This window comes from Populus nigra, chromosome 11, assembly GCF_951802175.1.
Source record: "Populus nigra chromosome 11, ddPopNigr1.1, whole genome shotgun sequence".
Classification (NCBI taxonomy): Eukaryota; Viridiplantae; Streptophyta; class Magnoliopsida; order Malpighiales; family Salicaceae; genus Populus; species Populus nigra.
The window spans coordinates 3,819,989-3,829,325 of record NC_084862.1 but is presented as its reverse complement, the minus strand read 5'-3'; the positions used below and the strand labels follow the sequence as shown (position 1 = coordinate 3,829,325).

The window sequence follows — 9,337 nt, the reverse complement described above, 5'->3', positions numbered from 1 at the left end:
CTTCTTTAAGAAGGCCATGAAGGAACGCGTTCTTCACGTCCAATTGACGAAGTGACCAGCCTCTAGATACAGCAAGAGAAAGCACAACACGAATAGTTGCAGGTTTAATAACAGGGCTAAAGGTATCTGTATAGTCTATACCTTGTTGTTGATGAAATCCTTTAGCCACAAGTCGTGCTTTGTGACGTTGAATTGTGCCATCTGGGTTATGCTTTACTCGAAATACCCATTTGCAGCCAACAAGATTTTGAGAGGAAGAAGGAGGAACCAATGTCCAAGTTTTATTTTTCAGCAAAGCATTGATTTCATCAGCCATTGCAGCACGCCATATCGCATGTTTAGAAGCTTGAGTATAGCATGTAGGCTCTGTAGTTTCAATGGCAGTGAGGAGAGCACGAGGAATTGGATATTTGATAGTTCCATCCGTGTGAATTTTAGGTTGCACAATACCATGCTGTAAACGTGTCCTCCTGGGTGAATAAGGTGGCGCAGGAAGAGACGGAGGAGCAGGTGATGAAGATGTGGATGTTGCTGGAGGATTAGAGACAGGAGAAGGATCACTTGAGACCAGCTGTGGAATAGTTGCATCAGGGGCAGATGGCTGAAGAGAGGTGGACTCTATCTGTGAAGTAACTGGATGTAATGAACGTCGGCGCTGATAAGTGAGGATGGGGGCAGCGGTGGGCGCCAGAGACTGGGATGGAGCCGATGATGTTGTAATCGGGAATTCAATACCCACTTCATGCTGCTCTGGTTGAGACACAAGATAAGGAGAGGAGTTGTTCTCAGCAGGTGGATGTGGAGCAGAAGGAGCAAGCTGTGGGAGTTCTGAGCTAGACAAAAGTGTGAATTCCAATGAGCCAGCATCGGAAACTGAATGTGCCTGCAACTGTTTATAAGGAAAAATTGTTTCATTAAAAATAACATGCCTAGAAATATAGACACGACCGGTGGTAGGATCTAGACAACGATAACCTTTGTGTTGAGAACTGTAACCAAGAAAGACACACTCAATGCTACGACTCGAAAGTTTATCAGAGACATAAGACCCAAGATGAGGAAAACAGGAACATCCAAAAACCCGAAGAGAGGAATAGGAAGGTGGGCTACCATAGAGACGAGTATGTGGAGTATCCCAATCCAGAGTGGGTGTAGGAAGAAGATTAATAAGGTAAACAGAGGTCAAAACAGCTTCAACCCAAAGATTATGTGGAGTACCAGAAGTGAGAAGGAGATTGCGAGTCATTGTAGCAATATGGCGGTGCTTACGTTCCGCAAGGCCATTTTGTTGTGGTGTGTGGGGGCAAGAAAATCTTTGTTGAATTCCCAAGGCTTTACAATAATGAGAAAAGGCATTATTGACATATTCTGTCCCATTATCACTTTGAAGAAATTGAATGGTGTGGTGAAATATGTTTTGAATCTTGGCAACTAAAGTTTGAAAATGAGTGAGGACTTCATTTTTGCGACGCATGGGGTAAATCTAAGTATAGCGTGAGAATTCATCAGTAAATAGAACATAATATTTGAAACCACTTATAGAAATGGTAGAGGAGGACCAGACATCACTATGTATAATATGAAAAGGAGTGGTAGCAGTCTCTTTGTTGGAATTAAAAGGTAATTGGTGAGACTTGCTAAGTGCACAGTCTCGACAAAAAGAAGGAAAGGACAATTTGGAATTAATTGTAGGACTTAGACGAGCGAAGACTTTTGATGACGAATGACCCAAACGATTGTGCCAGATAGAGGAGTGAACGGAAGCAAGGGCTTGTGGAGAAGTAGAGACGCTTGATAGATTAAGCGGATACAAACCATCTTTACAAGGGCCCTGAAACAATAGACATCCAGTGCGTAAGCAATAGATTTGATAGAAGTCAGGTGCAAAGAGAAAGAAAACATGATTATCTTTAGTGAAACGAGCAACAGATAGAAGATTTTTATGAATGGATGGAATACGGAAGACATTTTGTAGAGTGAAGGTGGAAGAGCCTAATGAAAAAGGAAGGTTACCAGTATGGGAAACAGACATTGAGTCCCCATTACCCATATAGACATTATGCGGCCCACCATAAGGTTGAGAATTATTGATGGGCATGGTTGTCATGTGATGAGTTGCACCGGTGTCCGGGTACCAGTTTGGATCAGCAGCATAATGTACAGCAGCAAATGGAGTGACAGTGTTTGGACCAGAAAATCTATGTGGACATTGAGAAAGTCCATGGTGACTTGAGTGACAATTGGGACACCATTGAGGTGCTGGGCCAAGAATACCATTTGGTGGAGGACGAGCAGCCCAAGCTGGTGAAGTAAATGGCCCCAATGAAGGCACATGTTGCTGTTGCATAGGAAAAGAAGACCCAACCTGTGACTGTGGAGTGGTGCGCTGCTGAGAATAGCGACCACGTCTGAAGCGACCATTACTGGGACGACCACTGGTGGGAAATTGGTGGCTGGTATTAGGGCGATGATCACGACGGGTAGAAGGAGTTTGATTGTGATTGAAAAGAGCGATGGCTGTAGGAGAATCAACAGGACGAGATTGTTGAGCATCAAAAGAGAGAATTCGAGCCCGAAGTTCAGTGAAATCTGGGAGAGGAGGATTTTGAGTGAGGACAGTACGAAGCATGAGATAATCAGGGCCAAGACCATGAAGAGTGGCGATGACTAAATCCTCATCAGGAACAGGCTTGTTAATAGAAATCAAAGCATCAGCAATTGATTTAGCATGACGAAGATAAGTGTCAACAGATTGAGTGCTTTTATTGAGATCAAGAAGTTGCATTTTGAGATTGGTTGCACTTGCTACAGACTTTTGAGAAAAGTGACGTTCAAGACAGTCCCAAATTGCTTTTGATGTGTCAAAACCAATGGTAAGCTGTGCAATGTTTTCTGTCAGAGTGGTGGTGAGGATGCTAACAATTTGTTGGTCGATGATGAACCAGCTAGCATGATCAGGATTAGGAATGGATCTTGCAGATTGAGTGTCAGTAGTCAGGATGGTGAGAGATGGTTCAGGAATGGTGCCATCAACATATCCCCAAAGTTTGGCACCGTGAAGATAGGGCTTGATTTGCCGAAGCCAGGTGAGATAATTGGTTTCAGTAAGTTTGGTGAATTGAGCAGTATTTTGAGAGAGAACCGAAGAGGTGGTGGCCATGAGAAAGAAAAAGAGAAAAGGAAGAGAAACACTAAAAGTAGAGAGAAATAGGTGAGGATCGTAGGTTTAGGCTGATACCATGTAGAAAATGGTTTTTCTTATTGCCTCTGTTTACAATATACAGCTATATATATAGCAAAGTTTGTTTGACTGTTACAAGAATTATAAATAGCATTAAAAACTATAATTACTAAGAATCAAAACTGATCTTCGGTTACTCAATCAGTTTTGATTGAGAAGAGGAAATCTCTCTTCAGTTACACAATCAGCAGAAGATATCTCTCTAACAGATGCAGTGATCCTTTTTGGTTTAGGATCTTCTGAGGAAAATGACTACAAAGGAACCTAATGTAACAGTCAATCCTGATGAAATTTTTGCCCTTTGAGCTGCAGTTCAGGTTGGTAGTTCAACAGCTTATTTTTAGTGCTATATTTTTGGCTTTTCATAACAAAATTAGCTGTTTGAGCTTTGTAATTTTTGGCGGTGCTGTCACATTTAAGTTTTACTTGTTTTTCTGCTAGTAGACTGAATTCATGATTTTTATTTCCACGCGCACGCGGCTGTTCTAGCTGGAGAAGTTGATGACTTGTGCTCTTACATGTGACACCACTGTCTCTGGGGCTTCTGGGGCTAGAAACTATAGGTGCAGTGATGACCAAAATCTTTCCAAGGAACACAACCATACCAACCTCCAAGTCAAAGGTGTTTTCCACAGCTGCAGATGGACAGACAGTTGCGGAAACAAATGCCTACCAGGGCGAGAGAGAATTTCTAAGGGATAGCAAATTTCTTGGAAGCTTCCTCCTGGAAGGTATCCCTGCTGCTCTGCTTGATCCACGGATAGAGGTCAAATTTTATATTGATGCCAATGGAATTCTTTCTGTCACGGCTGTTGACAAGGGAACAAGAAAGAAGCAGGACATCACCATAACTGGTGCTAGCACCCTACCTAGTGATGAGGTGCGAATTTGGAGAAACTATTCTGATGACATTCCAGTATTCAACAAATATGAGAAATAATGGTTGACTAGTCTTCATATTTTAGTTCGAGGAACGATGATGATATGGTTAACAGTTGTTGGTTTTGCACTGGATGACTGAGGGAAACCTGAAATTTATGCTTGTTGTTAGGTATGGAAGAATGAGCCTAAACTAATTTATTGCTCTATAAACTTGGAGATATGAGAGCTAAAATGTTCGCGCTGATCCTTGAAAAAATTCCACTGAATAGTTTAGGATTGGAAATATAATATCGCAGGTGAAGAGAATGGTGAGAGAAGCAGAAAATTTGCAAAGCAGGACAAGGAAAAAAGTGATGCCATAGACACTAAGAACCAGGCCGACTCTGTTGTTTGCCAGACTGAAAAGCAGTTGAAGGAGCTGGGAAACAAAGTACCCACTGCAGTTAAGGAGAAAGTGGAAGCTAAACTGAAGGAGCTTAAAAGATGCCATCTCAAGCAGGATCACCGAAGGCATTAAATAAGCAATGGCTGTCAGCCAAGAAGTCATGAAGCTGGGGCGATCCTTCAATGATCAGGCCGGCGCCCCAGGTGCTGGACCCGTGCCCGGAAGTTCTGCTCGGTCATCGAGGTCAACAGGAAAAAGGGACGACGGAAATGTCATCGATGCAGAATTCAGTTGTATCTTTTCTTCAAGGAATGTGCAACTAGTGTGTATAGGTATTATATTTTCTCTTTGTAAGAGTTGGGGTGAGAAGAGTGCATGATTTCTATGATTTAGTTTAGATATTCTATGTTCTAGTGTCAATGGTGGACTATAGAAGGAATATGTTTTTGATGGTCAGGAGCCCCATGTGATGAAGCTACTTGCATTAATTTTCTTAGAGCACCGTATAATTTTCAACTTGTGTATTTGCTGCCACTGAACTTCTCTATCAAACTTGGAAATACCCTGTAAGTTAGGCAAGAAATCGGGGACTGCTTGACATTTTAATAATGAGTTGCGTGCCATTTGGGGAAGCTGTTATCATGCCTGAGAGGTCTTCTCTATCTGAAAATTAACCATCGGGTCAAAGTTATCGGTTTGGAAATGAATTCGAAGTTATTGGTTTGTAAAACGATTGAGTTGGAGTGTGTTAAAATATTCTTCTGTTCAAGGAGCGTTGTGGCTGGTTAGCATGGTGACTACTCAAATTTGAAATATTTGCCAGTGAGGTTGCCCAAGTTGCATAGCTGAGAGATCGAGAGAACCCACGTTTATACAAGAATCCTGACTCTGTAAATATATATGAGATGATGATTCTGCAAATATTAATCTGTAAAACATGTATGTGTGCTGATTGTTTGGTCTAGAATCGTTCTTTCATCTTTTACTGCCCCACTCCCTGTGGACTTGGTAAAACAATCTTTGAGCACAAAGTTGCAAGACCTCTGATCAGGAGTCTGTGGTCATCAGGGCCAACGTACAAGAAGAAAGGCATCTCTATGATATTAGACAAACACGTGAGTCGATCTAAGCAGTTTTGAATTACATAGGTAGGCCTAGTAAATCTATGGCTACGTAGACAAAGGCCTTCTTTTGTTCCAAGAACAAGCCATTTTAACATAACAAAAAAGACCAAAGCAAGCCATTTTCAGTAGCAGAAGGCTGCTGCAGCTCAAGACCATGTAATTATCAGTTCAAGTTAGAGATGAGAGCAAGCAGATCATTATTCTGTCGAATAGATCTTTTAAACACTAGAACATACTCATTATGTGTACTTAACTCCATTCCTGCGCTACATGGCTCAGCCAACTAATGAGCCAAAGATTTGAGACAAGTACCTTTGACTGACACAAACTTATAAAAGACTGATGCTCCTAGAACTAAATGATGGGCTAGAATCCAAAGAGAAGCCTACAAGCATTAAAGATCTTGCCTCTGTTTTTCTTGGTGTTTCTTGCAGGTGGTAGAGTTGCTTTACCTTCATCAGCTATGAAATCACTTTGGTGGTGGATCCGGCAGTACCCTTGTGAAACTGAAGATGATCTGCTCATAGAAAACGCCCTTTTGATTGCATTCTCAAGTTTAGCTGGATTTTGTTTGTCAATCTTTAAACTACGAGAAGAAGCAGAACAGCTTCTGCTTAAAATCACCCCAAATATCTCTCCAACTTCTTCTTCTTGTCCCTTCTCTGGAAGGGAATCATGGTTTGCAGTGCACATGCTATCATGAATCTCTGTAGTCACTCTGCGCTCTGAACTATGGATTGATGTAAGCCCAGGTGTTTGTAGAGGTGTGTGGTGCTCTGAAAGATCTACAGATCTTGATTTTGAGATGCTAACTTGTCCATTCTTTGAGTAACCATTCATTTTTTTTCTTCCTTCAACCTTGATCAGGCTTGTGGATCATGTGCAATACTGGTGTGGAAGAGTTTAAAAGTAAGAGTACAGTAAATAAGTGGTGTTTTTTGAAGGCGCCTCAATGATGGGGCATGGGTGCCAAGAGAGATGAGGTCAGACAATGACATGCATGTATGTATGCAAGATTCTGACGCTAAGGTTAAAGGCGATTCTCCACAAAAGTAGAAACTCTCATTAATTTCCTTTGGGGATTGAAATTCTTTGAATATTTGTTAGCTGGCATGCTGAAGTCCTACCATGTCTAGGTTGGTAGTTTGTGTCTTGAAAGTTGGCACCCTCGCTGGGAAAATGTCGAGTCTGATTAGCCAATTCAGAGGCTCCATTTTAACACATCCTGTGCCCCACAGGGCTGGCCAGCAGACAGAATTTGGCATTGTTGAAACATGTAGGGCCTTGAATTATATCGGCTAGTAGAAGCTAAACACTCGAGTAGATAGCTAGAACACACAGATGGACGCTCTGATACAGAGGGATTGAATGGGATAATAAGAAAAAACTCCTTAATTTCTGGGGTCTCAGGTTCTGAGGCATCTGTATTCAATCAACCTCATTGATAGAATTATTTTAAGCTTTGATTCTGGCATGGTAGTCATCGAATTCTTCTAAATATATTAGTTGTAAAGAATATATATATATATATATATATATATATATATATATATATATATATATATATATATATAAGAATGGATTTGCAGAAATGCCTGTGCAAGAAGACGCGATAACACGAATTTCCTGCAAGCGCTGATGCAAAAAATTCCTGGTGCACAGTGCCAAGTTTCAGCACTTGAGGCCTCTCCAATCTTTAGATTTGACATGCGCTAGATTTTCTTGTAGTTTCGAACAATGTCACGGGACATCGACGTTGAAATCTGCAAATATAATCAAAACATGATCACTGTTTTCCATTTGAGTGCCTTGAAATCTGGCGAGTAAGAGACAAAAGTAAAGTGGCCGGTTGGTCACATGAGTGTAATTGGAAGCTTTGTTCAAATGTCAAGAGTTGTTGAAAAAGGACGGCAAAGCATTTAAAGATAATGCAAGTGCTTGAATTTTAAGTTATGGTATTTTTCCATTACTTTTTTTTATAATAAAAAATATGATAATAAAAAAACTAATTTTTAAATTATATTTAGTATTGTAATAATGATTATTTTAAAAAATATTTTTCATTTTAAAATGTATTAAAATAATTTTTTATATTTTATTTTTAATATGGTATAACAAAATAATATAATAATAAAAAATTTAATTTAAAATAAAAAATTTAATTTTTTTTAAAATATTTTTAACACATAAATAAACAAATAGCCGTTTAAGGTAGGCAGTAGCTCACAATTTATGGTTTGAGACTTTTAGTCCGTGCCATCATGACCGCCAACTAGAATTCTGCAACATTTATGCTGATAGGACAGTGATATTATTTTGTCATCGTCTCAACAATCATAGCAATTAACCTGTAATTATAATTTTGAAATTTAATCAAGCTTGACTTGACGGTTAATCTAAAAATATTATTTAAAAAAATATTAAAAAAAATTTAAAAAAATTCTTGAAAAATAAATTAATTTAAGTTTTTGATTGAGTCACATGTTGACTCATTAGATTAACTTGGTCTAACTAGATCAATTTTTATTTAATTTTTCTAATGATCTAAATTAGATTTCAAATTGATCGAATCTTAAATTAACTTGTTGGGCAGATCATATTTTTGGTTATTATTTAGCATTTTCATCATAGGAGATATTGTAAAATAAACCCTATTTGTTTTTGCATTTCAAAAACGTTTTTGAAAAAAATTAAATTTTTATTTATTTATTTTTATTTCAAATTAATATGTTTTTTGTGTTTTTAGATCATTTTGATGCGCTGATATCAAAAATAATTTTCAAAAATAAAAAAAAATATTATTTTGATACATTTCTAAGTAAAAAACATTTTGAAAAGCAACCGCAACCACACCCCCGAACAAGCATTTAAAAAACTCATATGAAAGCTCTGATAGCACGAAATGTTTAAGAGTATGGTAATTGTTGTTTTTTAAAGTGATTTTTATTTAGAAATTTATTAAAATATTTTTAATATCATCATATTAAAATATTTTAAAAATATAAAAAAATTTAATCCACTTTTATTTTATCGCAATCCAAAACGGAGGCTAAATACCGTGGTTATGGTTAAAAGGGGGAAATAAAGTAGACTTGGTACCACAAAACTTGGACATGTAATTCAAATTGTTTCTCTTTTTGACATAGGGATAAGTTTTGAATTCAATTTCGTTTACCTATCTACTATAGTGACACAAAATACACTTGTTAGAGTTGTTTAATATTATAGTAGTGTTATTTTTTAAAATATTTTTTATTTTTAAAAAAATATTTTTAATATCAGTAAATTAAAATAATCTAAAAATATCAAAAATAAAAATTAATTTATAATAAATATAAAAATTAAACATTTTAAAAATATAAAAATAAACAGCCTATTAGTGTGATAGACTTTTGGCGGGACATGGCAAGCCTAGGCCCAGGGACATATGGCATAGAGCTACCACCTTCGCGACTGCAAGTTATTCCTCTTGGTTGGTGAATGAATTTACTGCCTAATAAATATCCAAATCTAACACTTGTAATCAGTCGTCAGTTTTCCAAATAAATATCTATTTTATATAATAAAATTATGGCATTCTCCTTGAATGCGTCAAAATTGGACGATCGATCTCATATACTTTTTTTTTTTTTTTAATGTTAAGTGTATAAATCTTTTTCTTTTTCTTTGTTGAATTTGGTTTATTTTTTATGATATTTTTTAATT

The 9,337-nt window shown here is 37.7% G+C and overlaps 1 pseudogene; it reads left to right on the top strand.

Moving 5' to 3' along the window:
* Positions 1–3,641: 3,641 nt before the first annotated feature.
* On the top strand, positions 3,642–4,964 carry LOC133668395 (heat shock 70 kDa protein 6, chloroplastic-like; annotated as a pseudogene).
* The last annotated feature ends 4,373 nt before the right edge of the window (positions 4,965–9,337 follow it).